Source organism: Schistocerca serialis, chromosome 3, assembly GCF_023864345.2.
Source record: "Schistocerca serialis cubense isolate TAMUIC-IGC-003099 chromosome 3, iqSchSeri2.2, whole genome shotgun sequence".
Lineage (NCBI taxonomy): Eukaryota > Metazoa > Arthropoda > Insecta > Orthoptera > Acrididae > Schistocerca > Schistocerca serialis.
Window position 1 is genome coordinate 769,780,168 of NC_064640.1, and position 17,826 is coordinate 769,797,993.

At 44.4% G+C, this 17,826-nt stretch overlaps 1 protein-coding gene and 1 non-coding gene across 2 annotated transcripts in view; one reads left to right on the forward strand and one right to left on the reverse strand.

The window, feature by feature from the left end:
* The window catches only part of LOC126470611 (inactive phospholipase C-like protein 2), a 725,325-nt gene that overhangs the window by 358,159 nt on the left and 349,340 nt on the right, over positions 1-17,826 (forward strand). The window lies entirely within an intron of this gene.
* Positions 1,369-1,443, reverse strand: Trnat-ugu (transfer RNA threonine (anticodon UGU)). Its single transcript has one exon. It is a non-coding gene; the product is annotated as a tRNA-Thr (tRNA).

The following is a 17,826-nucleotide window of genomic DNA, read 5'->3' on the forward strand; positions in this document are numbered from 1 at the left end:
CAACCTAAGGTGGCTGCTCAGATTACCTCCTGGATCATTTATATAAATCAGGAACAGCAGAGGGACTATGACACTACCTTGCGGAACGCCAGATATCACTTCTGTTCTACTCGATGATATACCGTCTATCACTACGAACTGTGACATGTCTGAGAGGAAATCACGAGTCCAGTCACACAAATGAGATAATACTCAATATGCACGCAATTTGATTAATAGTCGCTTGTGAGGAACGGTATCAAAAGCCCTCTGGAAATCTAGGAATACGGAATCTATCTGAGATCCTTTGTCGACAGTACTCATTACTTCATGGGAATAAAGGGCTAGCTGTGTTGCACAAGAACGATATTTTCTGAATCCGTGTTGCTTATGTATCAATAAGTCATTTTCTTCAAGGTGATTCATGATGTTCGAGTACAGTATATGCTCCAAAATCCTACTGCAGATTGAGGTCAGTGATATGGGTCTGTAATTCAATGGGTTACTCCTATTGCCGTCAGAGTTCCCTCAGTCGCTACCAGTTGTGACCAAGTCCGACACCATTTACCCAGGTCACCGCCATACTCGCCGACAATGGGCGTCCTGGATAGTGCAGAACCAAGATTCATCGATGAATACAATGGGACGCCGTTAACCTGCAGTCCAAACTTCCCTGTCACGGCACCGCTCCAGACGCAGCCGTTTGTTCCGTGGTATTAACGGGAGCCTACGCATCGACGGTTATCCCTTAGTCAGGCTGCTGTTAGTCTCTGACTAATGGTAGCGGATAACACACAACGTTGTACGGAGTCCATGACTTGTTCTCAGAGTGTAGGCACTGATGTGGCTACGATGACCTTAGTGCACAATACGGCGATCCTGACTTGTGGTCAACTGGAACCTTGACGGCGAGTCTGCCTGCTCTCATGTTCCCATGCAGTCCTACATCGGGCCACTGTCACTTCTGAATGTCCCACAAATCTAGATATTCCACGATTCCACCAGACAGCCAAATGGAGATCCAGAATAAGCTCACTTTCGAACTCTGTCAGGTTCTGATAACTCTGTCTCACAGGAGTAGGCGGTATCTCCGTGTATTTCGCAGCGATTACTCAACATCTGACGTTGTTCCCACCCCTTATATATCCTACCAGGCCTGGTAACATGAGTAAACACAAGCAACACTGAAGCACTCCGGTAGCCGTCCTACGTGTCGCAGAAAATTGCAACTGCGTACCCACTGATGCTGTGTTCGTGTACGAATTTTAACTGACATCGCTCCAATTTTTTGTCATGCATTGAATTTATTTTTATGTAATGATAATTAAATCAAGACCCTAAGCTGTCGACAGACGTTGATATATATCAACGGGCACAGTTGAAAATGTGTGCCCCGACCGGGACTCGAACCCTGGATCTCCTGCTTACATGGCAGATGCTCTATCCATCTGAGCCACCGAGGGCACAGAGGATAGTGCGACTGCAGGGATTTACCCTTGCACGCTCCCCGTGAGACCCACATTCCCAACTTAATGTCCACACACTACATTCGTAGTGCCCCTGCCCATTACACTCATTACTCGCGGCAAACAATCTTACTGAGTCCCGTAAGAGTTCGGGCAATTCGTGTGCATCCAGCACAGAAGAAGAAAGTCGGTTAGCCTTAATTATATGAAGATGGTATCTGTTCGGACATGTCCGAAAGAACAGATACCATCTTCATATTATTGGTATTGGTTTGGGAATCCAAAGTTTCGTCCAGATTCAATAAATAAGTAGTCCTCAAAAATGTAGCTATCGAGGGGGTAATATCCCTTCAGCCCATAAAAAATTTGCACCCATCTTTGCATTTTCTGAATTTACAACCAATCTTTTTACAAGGTAAAGAACGGACGTTTTCTGAGCCCTCGTACTCAGTTTTGTGTTGTAGTTGGGCACGGGCTTTCCTGGCCGTAGAATACTATCCTCTATTTTACTGTTCAAACACCGCCCAGCGGACCACTTCTTTATTAAAACCGTCCGTTTGAATAAATCCCACTATGTCCACAACACGTTGCTCCGTTTGTTCTGAGACTCCACATGCTTCTGCCATCAATTTTTGTGCTTGGGAAAAGTAACTGTTCCGTCTAGCTTCTTCGTCATGAGAAACTTTTTTAAAAACTTTAAGACAGTAGATACTACATATTTAGTTTGTTTTCTAATGACCAGTCGATTTCGGCATAGGAAGAGAAGTGGGCGGGCAACTACGCTATGCATGGAACGTTGCTATACAGTATCACTCATAACTATACCTAAAGCAGAGCAAGTTCACGGAAACAAATGAAACCAACCACACGAAAGTAGCGAATTGCGACAACTGACTGACTGGTAAGTACTACGGCAACATTGCCTGGCGGGGGCAGATCAGTGGTAAGATGGACTAGTAGATAGCCCGTCAAAAACTGAACGCAGATCAAACTTGAAAACAGGAAGGTGGTGTACTGAACTGTGAAAACAAAGTGGCGTGGGCGGAGCGGGCTCAGATGTCAGGTGGGCGGAGAGTTCAGAGTAACGCCTACGTTTATTCTGGTGCTGTGTTCAATTTTTTCATTTTCAGCCAAAACATAGTGGTAATTCATTAACATGCTAAGGCATTTGCAGCTACGATGAAATGCTGAAACAGGGGATAATTAAACAAGCAGCTTAGGACAAGACAGATAAGTAGTTCATTCTCGTTATGAAAATAAACGTGTTGCTAACCCACACCTAATCTCATGTCATCAGTTAAGAATGACTCTTAAAAAATTACATTATTGCATTAAGAAGTGAAGTGAAGTTGCTTCGAGAAAGAGGTCAATTACGTTGTATGCTAATTAATGATGGATATTCTCTTTCCAAACGACTCTGCAGAGGAGAAATTTGGTGTACAGGGAGAAATGCGGAACAAAATTAGGGGTGGAGGCCATCGTTTAATGCGAAAGATGAGCTCCTGAAACTGCTGATTAAATTGCAAGCCGCTACTTGGCATTAGTGAGATTCGCCCAAAACACTAAACAGGCAACGAGAAACCTTAATATGGCATCCTTCGTTGTATCTTGCAAGGGAGACTCCCCATCACACCCCCTCAGATTTAGTGGTGAGATGATCTAGTGGACAGCCTGTCAAAAACTGAACACAGATCAAACTTGTAAACAGGAAGGAGGTGTACTGAACTGTGAAAACAAAGCAAAATAAAAACAGCGAACGGTCCAAGGTTAATAAGTGTAATTGAACAGTCGTGGCGTCGTGCTTAAATGGTCACGTTGTTGGACTAAAAAGCGGACGAGCCGGGTTTGAAACTCCCTCGTGTCATTTATTTTTATTTTTTCACTATATTATTAACTGTCCGTTCGGTTATTGAAATGTTTGTTCGCTTTCTGTTGTCTTAGCAGTTTTTATACTACACATTGGTTATAGAATATGAGTGATGTGGTAAGAATACGTTACCGTCACAAGTAATTGTCATGAATAGTGAGAGCAGGCGCGAAACCACATAGGTGTCTCACATAAATGAAAACAACACGTAAACGGATGTGAACTATGCTACAGCAAAGGAATTCAAGAGTCAAGACGTCCAAAACGGAACACAACTTCAAAACCGTTAAAAACATGTTTTGACAGAGCACAGATAAACTGTGCGATTATGAAACTGTTGCTTTCATTTGTTGCAGCTTATGTGACAAACTATTATGTTTCCATCATTCCCTTGGGAGGTATCACATTCATACGAAAACCTAAATCAGGCCAGGAGGCATATCTCACTTACTTACCAGGCGTACAAATTAGGTGAGTTCGTAAGAGATTCCTGTCAAATGACACACGTACTGTCACTAAAGCCGTGTATGACACACCAAACGTGCTTTCTCGTGAAGGATTCGATTGGCTTGTCGCCTTGTCATCAAACGTTTGCGGTTCCCATTCGAAAGCCACTTCATTTCGGCCGCAGTTGTGCAGAATAAACTGTCATTTTAGATCCCTTCCTTACCCCTCGATGCTGCAAATGGACGTTACACCACGACAAAGAAACAAATTTGAATATAGCGAACAGCGAAAAAAGGAAAAAAAAGTTTTCGACACGAGGGAGGTCTGAACACGGCTCGCCCACTTGAGAGTCCAACACCGTCACCGCCTAACCAGGACGCTATTGCTCTCTTAGGTTCCTTGCACTTCCTGTCCTTGGACCGTGAACTGTTCCTATTTTTCCTTTTTTTTCGCAGTTAAGTATGCCTTCTTCCTGTTTTCAAGCTTGATCTCTGTTCAATTTTTGACGGCTGTCCACTGGACCCTCTTACCACTAAATCTGAAAGGGGGTGCGATGTGGAGTTTCCCTTGTTAAAGCGAGCGTATATGGTGTCAGCAACATGATGTTGCCGCTTTCCGAGTCAAGTGCAGTCAGTGTTGACTATTCATTTATTTACTTTTGTCTCACTTACTGAACCTGGTTCCTTACAGCATGTACCAAATGTTCTAGCGAGATCTGTGACTCGTTAAGAGACAATACTGATTGCCTTTCTTTACAAGAGAGGCACATGCGGCTGGGGAGAGATTTATACTTCGGTCGAAATAACTTTGTAATTGACGGGTGTCTATCGTGGGGAACGAAGTTGTACTCGTACATAACATGTGAAGTGCTCATGCTATCGAAAGACGCCAACTACCATGTTTTAAAGGCACACTTGTTGTACTTTGGCTATGATATGGAGGATCAGGATACAAAAAGGGCAGCATATGTATAATGTGCTACGTGTTCCACCAACCTCATTGCGTACATGAGTGGAAAAGAACGTCATAAGCTTTTTTTATCTGACGATTTCGAACGGAATAATTTTCTGTAGTACGGAATAACTTGATTGAACAGAAGCGAGCAGTAAGAATAATATTTAGTGTTCATCCACGGATATTGTGTACGTAAGTACCTCTTCAAGGAGCTAAACATTTTAACTGCGCCGTCACAGTAAACACTTTCCCTGATAAAACTCGTCATAAATAATGAATCACAATTTGAGAAGAACATTGATGCACATACCTGCAGCACTATAGGGAAAATGACCTTCACTACACGTTGTTAAAGATGTCAGCCGTTCAGCCAGCCGGAGTGGCCGAGCGGTTCTAGGCGCTACAGTCTGGAACCGCGCTACCGCTACGGTCGCCGGTTCGAATCCTGCCTCGGGCATGGATGTGTGTGATGTCCTTAGGTTAGTTAGTTTTAAGTAGTTCAAAGTTCTAGGGGACTGATGACCTCAGAAGTTAAGTCCCATAGTACTCAGAGCCATTTGAACCATTTTTGTCAGCGGTTCAGAGAGGAGTTCAGTATGCGGCAATAAAAATGTTTGATCATCTGGCCAATAACATAAAATGTTAGGTAGCGAAGCAAGTTTCAAATCTAATTTAAAATCATCTCTCTTGGACAACTTCTATTCCATTGACGAATTTCTACTCAAAAACTGGTAGCCAATTTAAAAAAAATCTAGTTTGTAAGTGTAGTTGCATGAGTAGGAATAAAATGATAAGGTGTCTGTTAATGTTAATACTAATCACGTGTACATAGCCTGTAAACTGACTAGTTCCACATTATCGTTCAAATGGTGTATGTAACATGTAACTAACTAGCTAACTGAATTGGAGAGCACTCAGCGGTCGTACAAGAACCTCGATCAAAACAAAAAATGACTCACAGTCTATCATGGGAGGGAAAGATGTTCTCGGTGCACGTTTATCTGCGCACGCAGTATCGCCGCGGCAGCAAGAGCTGGCTGTTGCCGTTCTGGATGCATTCACGCGCTATCCGTTAACGTGCAGTATTGGATTTTCTTAACAGGGTGGTAATGGTCCGGAGCACTTTTCCAAATAGGTCAGGACGTTATGTCAATTAAAATAAACACGCCGCACACAGGAACAATGCAGTTCATAAAAACGAATCGCCTGTCACATTACCGCCAGAAAATGTGGTCCGAAACTGACTGTGGCAATTGGCACCTGAGGTAGGAGAGCTGTACAACTTTGAACAGAATGGAAGGCGTCATTAACCTCTTTCACTGACTGGTTGTTGCTGTCTTAGCTGTCCCGTAAACAAGTAGCAGTAATCACTTTGTTGTTGTTCTTCTTTTTTGGCTGTTTCTCTTTTCTTCTCTTCCTCCTGGACACATTCCCTGTCTTCATGGTGTCAGCATGTTATTCTGTGTTTGGCAATGTTAGTGATACGGTGTGGCAGAACGCACTTCCTGTCGCCGTAATCAGTTTCTTATTATGTTCCACTAAAATGACTTATTTCTGTATGGTTCTCCATACAAACAACAGAGTCCCCATGAAGGAAAACCGAGAGTTGTACTCCCTAATATACAATGTGATTCTGGTAACTGAGAATGAGTTACAAGAACCCATTCCTGAGAGGATAAGCATCAAAAATGGCATATGGAATATGGCCATACATGCGTTCGAAGGGAGATACATCCACTTGGATGATATTAATAGTTGTTGGGAAAAGGCGTGAGGAAAGAAAGGCAGACTGGGGGGGGGGGGGGGGGAGGAGGGGATAAGGGGTTAAGGAAATGAGGGAATGGGAGGGAGAGGAAGCCCTGAAAATGTGGATTGGGTTGGTTGGACCTATAGCTGGTAGGATGGGTAAATGTTGGGGCGGAGTTCATGATCTGGGAGTGAGAGTTGCTTGAAGTTTCGTTGGGAGAACAAATGGAGAGTGTCTAAGTGGAGGGTTGGTGGGATGTGTCGGTAAAGGCGCGTCAGCATACGAGGAGTGAAAAGCAGAGGGGAAACGATAGGATTATTGGAAAAAAGATATTTCTGGTGCACATCACTGACTTTATGCCTATAATTGGGGTGGCGGCGCATGCGCATAGGTTTCCGTTGTCGATTGTAGCTCCCGTTCTTGAATATCGCCCCACCTGAGGTGCGCGGGCGCGTGACCAACAGCCACATTTCAGGCATGCTCTCTGTCGAACTGCGGACGGACGGAGTTTTAAGTCTGTTATCAAAACAATAAAATGAATTGTCGCCGGATGTGACATTAGGCGTAAAATGTTGTCCTTCTGAATACATCAGAGAAATCAAAAATGGCTCTGAGCACTATGGGACTTAACATCTGAGGTCATCAGTCCCGTTGGACTTAGAACTACTTAAACCTAACTAACTTAAGGACATCACACACATCCATGCCCCAGGTAGGATTCGAGCCTGCGACCGTAGCGGTCACGCGGTTCCAGATTGAAGCGCCTAGAACCGCACGGCCACACCGGCCGGCCATCAGAGAAATCGCCGGCTCCCAAGCTTTTAACAATCTCTTAATAACCGAATCCCAAATGGAGCTCACCGTGGCCAAGATTATCGTGGAAGAATAATACATAACGTGTTGCCAATATACAATATTCGGCTACGGCTGACTTTCTGGGTGGAAAAAGCCGAATGTGCCGATCATGGTTCCACGCACCTTTCACGAACTCTGCGTGTGGTATGACTAGTGTACGCTTTGCCACATTGACGTGGTATTCTGTAGACTCCAATCTACCGCAAATCCGGATCATCCTTTGCCGACCCGAGGAGATTACTTTAACGTGACGTTTCCTTAGTATTCTGTCTAAATCAGATAAAATGTTACCTACATATGGGAGGAGTGCTCTAGACTTAAACACCTATTTCTGTTCTTTAACTTGTAAATGGCCGCGTTTATTCCCAGTTAATGCTTTCTTAATCTTATGTGAAGAATGTCCATTGTCTTTGAACACATACGGTAGATGTGCTAGGTCATTCTGCATGGCTGTCTCCATGAGACACAACATGTGCCCTGTGTACCGGCATATGTAGGGCGTCCGAAGCCTATAAATATAGGTCCGTTTGTATGCGCTCATAATGAACAAAATTCCCTAGTCATCCACCCACTTCCAAACTGGCTAAGACACCTGTAAACGGAAGACAGCCATTTTTATTCCCTCGTAAGGTGGATATCCCCGTGGGTGGAACTTAGGTGGTGTAAAAATCTTGGCAGCTCATCCGTCATCCGGCCGCAAGTCCGAAATCTCATGAAATAAAGAACTCCCTGTTTCTGGTTCTCTAGTGAAGGTTTCCACGAACTCTTACGAATCCACAGTTTAAAATGAAAAGCCATCGAGTTCAAGAGTCGCGGACTTGTCTCCAAGCCCATCATCCCATATGTACGTAATGGCACAAGGGGCGCTGATCGCTCTCATCCGATGTATGGAACTTCCAAACATAAGCCAGAACTATGGACCGCTTTTAAAATAGCTCATGACTCTGATAGTGCTCACATTTCTCAATATAACTAAAGAATTGCACCATATCTTCAAAACTGATGGTGAATTCTCATATTGCAAAAAACATTTATGGTCTGATGGAAGTACTCATATGATCCACAGTCCTCATCAATGTTAAGTGTTCACAGACGCTTTGGAGCGTCATAATGCAGTACTATTACATACTGATAGCAATTACTTGTAGTAGGGTGCCGTATGCTTACCATTAAGAAAGGAATGTATTCCAATATAAGAAACGCCCTGGTACAAATAGATTGTGCGAGATACTAACAGTATGTCACTGGGGATGTCAATTTTATTTCTGAAGTATACGACACTGACTTCACGGATGATCTGATGTACTGACAAATGAAAAACAAGACAATACGTAAAAGATATCGCAAAGTATCCGATACGAGTAAACGTACACTAGAGACAAAACATAACAAAATAGTTCAACCAGAAAGCGTAATAATCCACAGCTAAGTTGATATAGGCAACCAACAAAGTCTTCAAAGCAGTAACCGGGTATAATCCAAGTCCAGTAACGCAGCAGGTCTTCTCGATTAGTCATGCGATGCCCCAATGTTGTCAGACGATATGAAGTGAAGAGCAACGGCCGATGCAGGTCCCTAACCCTTTCAGACCCAACAATGTGAACAAAATATTATTTAAAAAATTTTCACGAAGTTAACTTTATTATCATACTAAGCAAAACATACAAGAGGAAATTGGAAAAATCTAAACAATCAATTAATTTCGGAGGTGCTTTCACTTCGTAGAATGATGGTAAGATTTTTCACGAAATCAACCTTTATTATCATAGTAAGCCACGAATATAAGAAAAAACTAGCAAAATGTAAACAATAAATTGTTTTAAGGCAGTGGTTTCATTTTGAAACCACTATAATATATAGCTTTCAATCATCCATCACTTCACAGTATACATTTGAATGCAGTTTCGCATTTTCCTAGGCAATCCCATATCTCAAAACTCCCATAAATTCATAACGCCTATTAAAAATTATAGTCCTAAATAACAAGCAATATGAGCCTCAAATTTAATAAACAGGTTGTTCGCAGATGATGCTGTAATTTACCGTCTAGTAAGGTCATCCGAAGACCAGTATCAGTTGCAAAGCGATTTAGAAAAGATTGCTATATGGTGTGGCAGGTGGCAGTTGACGCTAAATAACGAAAAGTGTGAGGTGATCCACATGAGTTCCAAAAGAAATCCGTTGGAATTCGATTACTCGATAAATAGTACAATTCTCAAGGCCGTCAATTCAACTAAGTACCTGGGTGTTAAAATTACGAACAACTTCAGTTGGAAAGACCACATAGATAATATTGTGGGGAAGGCGAGCCAAAGGTTGCGTTTCATTGGCAGGACACTTAGAAGATGCAACAAGTCCACTAAAGAGACAGCTTACACTACACTCGTTCGCCCTCTGTTAGAATATTGCTGCGCGGTGTGGGATCCTTACCAGGTGGGATTGACGGAGGACATCGAAAGGGTGCAAAAAAGGGCAGCTCGTTTTGTATTATCACGTAATAGGGGAGAGAGTGTGGCAGATATGATACGCGAATTGGGATGGAAGTCTTTAAAGCAAAGACGTTTTTCGTCGCGGCGAGATCTATTTATGAAATTTCAGACACCAACTTTCTCTTCCGAATGTGAAAATATTTTGTTGAGCCCAACCTAGGAATGATCATCAAAATAAAATAAGCGAAATCAGAGCTCGAACAGAAAGGTTTAGGTGTTCGTTTTTCCCGCGCGCTGTTCGGGAGTGGAATGGTAGAGAGATAGTATGATTGTGGTTCGATGAACACTCTGCCAAGCACTTAAATGTGAATTGCAGAGTAGTTATGTAGATGTAGATGTATCAAATGTGCTTACTGCCGCATTGTTTCATTTCGAAAGAACCCATAAATGCAGTAGTACAAACTCAGGTTTACGTTACCATAACTTCATACATACACTCATGCTCATAAATTAAGGATAATGCTGATACATGGTGAAACAACGCTCTGGTGGGCGGTTTGCGGGTTTAAATCACCTCGGGGTATATCCATGCGGTGCATTTGACCTGCGGTCGTCGCACGGTGGCGCTGGCAGCAGTCCACATACGCACAGGTGTGTTGGTGCATGTCGGAGTACGGTGCAGCGAGTAAGTGTGTAGACGATTCTGCAGCCACTGGAACAGTTGTCTCCAGATACATAGTCTACAGACGACTGAAGAGACATGGTTTATTCGCCCGGAGACCTGCATGGTGAATTCCACTGACCCTTGGTCACAGGAGAGCCCGTAAAGGCTGGTGTCAAGAACACAGCACATGGTCATTGGAACAGTGGTCCCAGGTTATGTTCACGGACGAGTCCGGGTATAGTCTGAACAGTGATTCTCGGGAGGTTTTCATCTGGCGTCAACAGGAACCAGATACCAACCCCTTAATGTCCTTGGAAGGGACCTGTATGGAGGTCGTGGTTTGATGGTGTGGGGTAGGATTATGATTGGTGCACGTACACCCCTGCATGTCTTTGACAGAGGAACTGCCACAGGTCAGGTGTATCGGGACGTCATTTTGCACCAGTACGACCGCCTTTTCAGGGTTGCAGTGGGTCCTACCATCTTCCTGATAGATGATAACGCACGGCCCCCACCGAGTTGCCATCGTGGAGGAGTACCTTGAAACAGAAGATATCAGTCGAATGGAGTGGCCTGCCTGTTCTCCAGACCTAAACCCCATCGAGCACGCCTGGGATGCTCTCGGTCGACGTATCGCTGCACGTCTTCAAACCCCTACGACACTTTAGGAGCTCCGACAGGCACTGGTGCAAGAATGAGAGGCTATACCCCAGCAGCTGCTCGACCACCTGATCCAGAGTACGCCAACGCGTTGAGCGTCCTGTGTACGCGTGCATGGTGATCATATCGCATATTGATGTCGCGGTACATGCGCAGGAAACAGTGGCGTTTTGTAGCACATGTGTTTCGGGACGGTTTTCTCAACTTATCACCAATACCGTGGACTTACAGATCTGTGTCATGTGTGTTCCCTTTGTGCCTATGCTATTAGCGCCAGTTTTGTGTATTGCCACGTTGTGTGGCACCACATTCTACAATTATCCGTAATTTATGAGCATGACTGTACTTACTTTCACTGTCAGTGATCTCCTCAATATGATCACTAAAAGCCGGCCGATGTGGCCGAGCGGTTCTAAGCGCCTCAGTCTGGAGCCACGCGACCGCTACGGTCCCAGGTTCGAATCCTGCCTTGGGCATGGATGTGTGTGATGTCCTTAGGTTAGTTAGGTTTAACTAGTTCTCAGTTCTAGGGGACTAATGACCTCAGAAGTTGAGTCCCATAGTGCTCAGAGCCATTTTTCGAACCCTGCTTCTGGCATGGATGTGTGCGATGTCCTTAGGTTGGTTAGGTTTAAGTAGCTCTAAGTTCTAGGGAACTGATGACCTTAGATGTTAAGTTCCATAGTGCTCAGGGCCATTTGAACCACTTGATCACTAAGAGGAAAACCATATGTTACAATCTCCTACAATCACTTAGCACATCTCCGCGTCGACTGTTGTTGCTTTGAACACGATATATGACTGCTACAGTGCACTACATTCGTAAAAGTACCTCAGTGAACCACCAGATGTTTCTGTCTTGCAGCAATATCGGTAATTTCTTGCAAAAGGTACTGAAACTTCTAAATAAAATTAATAAAATCGTGTTTTGAGGCAGAAACTACTATAATGGTGATTGTATATATTAGATGGTAGGTGGTTAAAGGACGAGGGACTCCGCATTGCACTGTGCGTAAAGTTGGAAATTCGAGTCGGTGAGGGAGTGTGTACGGATGGCGAAGTGGTTACGGCAACCGCTGATGAGAAGCAGTAAATCGGGTTCGAGTCTCGGTCTGGCGTCAGTTTCCAGCTTTCGCCATTGCGTTACCACAATGGCCTCTGATGCTGCGAATCACGAATCCCACCCATCTCTTCCCTTTCTTTCCCCATTCTCAATTTCACAGGCCGGCCGGTGTGACCGTGCGGTTCTAGGCGCTACAGTCTGGAGCCGAGCGGCCGCTACGATCGCAGGTTCGAATCTTGCCCCGGGCATGGATGTGTGTGATGTCCTTAGGTTAGTTAGGCTTAATTAGTTCTAAGTTCTAGGTGACTAATGACCTCAGAAGGTGAGTCGCATAGTGCTCAGAGCCATTTTCTCAATTTCATATAAAAGAAACCATTGGTACTCAGAGGGTTAGTAACTGAATCTACCTCCTTGTTACTAAAACTAAACTCCTTCCGAACAGGCCTCCGAAGGCCCATCGGTACCGACCGACCGCCTTGTCATCCTCAGACGATTGGCTTCACTTGATGCGGATTTGTAGGGGCATGTGATCAGCACACCGCTCTCCCGGCCGTTGTCACTTGTCGTGACCGGAACCGCTACTTCTCAGTCTAGCAGCTCCTGAATTGGCCTCACAAGGACCGAGTGCACCCCACTTGCCAACAACGTTCGGGAGACCCGGACGGTCACCCATCCAAGTGTTAGCCAAGCCCGACAACACTTGACTTCGGTGATCTGCCGGGAGTCGGTGTTACACTACGGTACGGCCGTTGGCCCACGTCCGTATTACAGGTCTGCAAACTGGGCGTTTTGCTTGCTCATACCGAGTAGAGCCCACCGCGCTCAGTCATCGCATGCCCGAGCACTAATGCTCGGAGCGCGAAGCCTTTAGTCGAACGACTAGCCACGGGGAGGACAAGGCGGAGGCCAGCCCGATCTCGCGCGCTCGCCGCGCTGCTGTTGTGACCGTTTTAGTACCAGCTCGTGTCCGCAGGCTGGTGTCACTCCTGACGTACGCCCACCATTTGGCTGAGCTGCACTCACTGTCAGATCTATTTGGCTACCCTGCACACGTACATTCCTAGGTGGCAGTGTTCAATCGCATCATTGTGATCAATAAGAGAATATAGCTTGCTTTATGCAACAGCGAAAATTTGGACACAGATTGGAGCGTCACTGGAAAACGATGTAACTACCACCTTTTGTAATGTTGATCAGTCTCGTAATGAAAAACCACATTGCTGTTCTTTGTAACACCACCTGTTTCAAATGTACACATCTGAACTTTACCACCTAAGAAATTAGCAATTTAAGAAGAACAAAATTGTCTCCAAATTATTCGCTGTTGGCGTAATTACAATGAATTGAATCGTTTAGAATCAGGTTTCCTCAATCCGTTCAATATAAGGATCCGTGCCACACTAAAATTTCTTTCGCTAGTTTCGTTTCAAATTGTATCGAGCGAATGGACGTGTACGGGTATGGACACAACCTCATGAATCCATGGACCCTGCCTGTCAGCAGGGAACTGTTCAAGCTGGTGGAGGCTCTGTAATGGTGTGGGGGCGTTTGCAGTTGGAATGATGTGTGACCCGTGATACATCTATATAAGGCTCTGACAAGTGACATTTATGTAAGCATCCTGTTTGATCACCTGCATCCATTCGTGTCCATTGTGCATTCCGACAGACTTAGGCAATTCCAGCAGGACAATGCAATACCCCACAAGTCCAAAATTGCTACAGAATGGCTCCAGGAATACTCTTCTGAGTTTAAACACTTCCAATTGCCACCAGACTGCCCAGACATGAACATTACTGAGCATATCTGTGATGCCTTGCGATGTGCTGTTCAGAAGAGATCTCCATCCCTTCGTACTCGTACGGATTTATGGGCATCCCTGCAGGATTGATGGTGTCAGTTCCCTCCAACACTACTTCAGACATTAGTCAAGTCGATGCCACGTCGTGTTGTGGCACTTCTGCGTACTCACGGGGTTCCTACACGATATTAGGCAGGTGTACCAGTTTCTTTGGCGCTTCAGTATAGTTATATCAGCTCATCATACCAGCAAAGAAGTTCATGACGGTGAAGACAGCTTACAAGAAGCTGATTGAAAGCAAGAACAGGAACATCATAAAAAATACCGCAATTACATGTTGCCAGTAATCTCGAAGAATATACTCTGCAGCAATTCGTTACCAACGGTGAAAGCGACGTGGTACCGACCGGTCAACCGGAAAATACACACCATCTGTAAAATTGACGCCATACTCTTAGCAGACTAGCCCTTGTGCACAACGTGTATCTTAAAAGTCAGTGAAGAGCATCGGCTTGCTTGCGACAGTGTCAAATATGTCTGGAACATCATCAGGAAAAATCTGGCAGTCATCACTAGGACTTTCCCGAATTACATTACATCTGCTGACTTCCTGCATCCGGATACAATTCCGTGTCGTAAAATTAAAAGAAACTGCCAGGTGGCTAAGGGGCGTTACCTAAGGTCAGAAGGAACCAAGTAAGGAGTAGTCTTGGATATACAGTAAACACAGCTCACTCTAGTATCGAAGACTATAAATTATTAGAACAACTACGCTAAATTTCTAGAAGTAGCCCTCAAGTCAGCTTGCACCGTATTTTGGAGCACACAATTTTAGGTTCCCTCTGTGTAAGTCGATTCCGATATAAGAGCAAGTCAAGGGCACACTACCACGTCTAGTTAAGCACTGCAGTAATAACTTCGGACTGAGCACAGATTTACTTGTTTTATAGACAGAGACTTCATAGGCATACGGCCTTAGCAGTTACACTAATGACCCGGCCCAGTTCAACTGACTCTGCACTTGACAGTATTTCATCCTCCCGCCCCCCCCCCCCCCTCTCCCTGATAACACGCGTATGTGCTCTACTTAACCAAAAATGAGACTGCAGTCAATAGAAACCCTCAAAGTGCAGTACTCCCCACCCATTGAAACAAGGCACCCAACACTATCGGATATTAATGTTTCGTTGATATAATTACGCAGTTCGCTCCTGACTGCAGGGCTACAATATGAGTGAACGAAGTAAAATCACATACTGTATCTATATTTCAAAAAATTTTGTTATAGCATACACTGTCAAATATTCCTTAACAGAAAGAGGCAATTTGAAAAGCTCTCAGAGTTAACCAGATTAGTTAAAATGGGTACAGACGCAACTGTCAGCCATATCAAGACACTGGTAGGAGAAAATGACAATTTAAAGGTGTACACACTGGACTGAGACAAGAGGTAGCTTTTCACCTAATTTATTTAACATCGTCTTAGAGAAGACTGATGGAGAATTTACTGAAACTAACCAGCAGGGGATCGAGCTCCAGTGTGTCAATATTAACAGACTTGCCTATAGGGATTATATAGCATTAATAAGTAGCTGCAAAACATAAATAATCATGAGGGAAAACTTTTCCAAAATGGCTGAGAAAGCAGCATTACCTTTTAATGAAGAGAAGACAGAATATCTAGTCATAGGTAAGAAAATCTGGAACTCTACAGTTTTGACTGCAGATTGATTCACTTTCAAGACAGTTAACCGCCGCTTCAAGTATTTGTGGAGTCCTTTTAGTAAAAACAGTACAATGGATACAGCAGTAGACCCCCGCCTATAATCAGCTAACGGAACATTTAACAGTTGTGTCAGTATCTTAAGGGGAAAGCTCTCTTAGCACTAACTTAAAAATTCTCGTTTTATGGGTCAACTACATTATGTGATCAAAAATATCCGGACACCTAGCTGAAAATTACTTACAAGTTCGTGGCGCCCACCATTGGTAATGAGTGAATTCAATATGGAGTTGGCCCACGCTTAGCCTTGATGACAGCTTCCACTCTCGCAGGCACACGTTCAGTCAGTTGCTGGAAGGTTTCTTGGGGAATGGCAGCCCATTATTCACGGAGTGCTGCACTGAGTAGAGGTATCGGTGTCGGTCGGGGCCTGTCACGAAGTCGGCGTTCCAAAACATTCCAAAAATGTTCTATAGGATTCAGATCACTCCATTACAGGGATGTTATTGACCACCACAGGCCGTGCATTATGAACAGCTGCTCGATCGTGTCGAAAGATGCAGTCGCCATCCCCGAATTGCTCCTCGGCAGTGGGAAGCAAGAAGGTGCTTAAAACATTAATGTAGGGCTGTGCTGTGATATAGCCATGCAAAACACCAAGGGGTGTGACCCCCTCCATGGAGAACACGACCACATCTTAACACCACCGCCTCCGAATTTTACTGTTGGCACTACACACGCTGGCAGATGAAGTTCTCCGGGCATTCGCCATGCCCGCAACTTGCCATATGATCGCCACATTTTGTAGCGTGAAGCCACTCTACACAACGTTTTTCCACTGCTCAATCGTCCAATGTTTACGCTCCTTACACCAAGCGAGGCGTCGTTTAGCATTTACCGGCGTGATGTGTGGCTTTTGAGCAGCCGCTCGACCATGAAATCTACGTTTTCTCACCTCCCGCCTAACTGTCATAGTACCTGCAGTAGATCCTGATGCAGTTTGGAATTCCTGTGTGATGGTCTGGATACATGTCTGCCTATTACACATTACGACCCTCTTCAACTGTCGGCGGTCTCTGTCAATCAACAGACAAGGTCGGCCTGTACGTTTTTGTGCTGTACGTGTCCCTTCACGTTTCCGCTTCACTAACACATCGGAAACAGTGGACCTAGGGATGTTTAGGATTGTGGAGATCTTGACTACAGACGTATGACACAAGTGACACCCAATCACCTGACCACGTGCGAAGTCCGTGAGTTCCGCGGAGCGCCCCATTCTGCTCTCTCTCAATGTCTAATGACTACTGAGGTCGCTGATATGGAGAACCTGGCAGTAGGTGGCAGCACAAATCACTTAATATAAAAAACGTATGCTTTTGGAGGTGTCCGGATACTTTTGATCACATGGTGTATCTTCCCGGTAATATACGGATGTGAAGCTTTAATATATTATATGCGGAAGGAAAGATGGAAACAGTCATTACTACTCGAAATAAAAATATTAAGAACTATTTTTGGACCTGTAATCGATGAAAATACGTGATGGAGAATGAGAAAAAATTAACTAGGGAAATTGTGCATACACCTTAACATCACTGGAGTGCTGAAGTAGAGAAGGCTGAGCTGATCTTGTCACATGGCAAGAATGTCAAAAAATAGACTACTTAGAGTAATAATAGTAATATTCTTTAGGACACTAGATGGAGCGAGAGGAAGACCCGGAAGTATGTGGCGAGATTACATCCCAGAAGACATAGTTAGAATAAGCATCAACTCCGACTGGATAACCAACGCACTAGACAGAAACGAATGTAAAAGACTGTTAGAGCATATGGTCTATAAAACCCTTATCACCAGGAAATTATAAGTATGCAGTCTCATCGCTGACTTCTACTTCCTGACTGAAAGATGCTGAGACACATACACAGTTCATATTCACGTCAGTCATAGCCAACTTTCTTAGCAGGCTTCCTTAGTCAATTTCCTTCGAAATTATAAACCTGCTGACTTTTTGCCTGTTGTACAGGAATGTACTCGTGCGTACAGACAGCTGGGAAGTAGTATTACTCTCAAACTTTCTCATCCTGTTTCCCAGTGTCAAATCTTTACTTCTTTCCCGAGAATGTTGGTTCACACAGCTGAAAATATGGCGACAACTCTACAATGAAGTT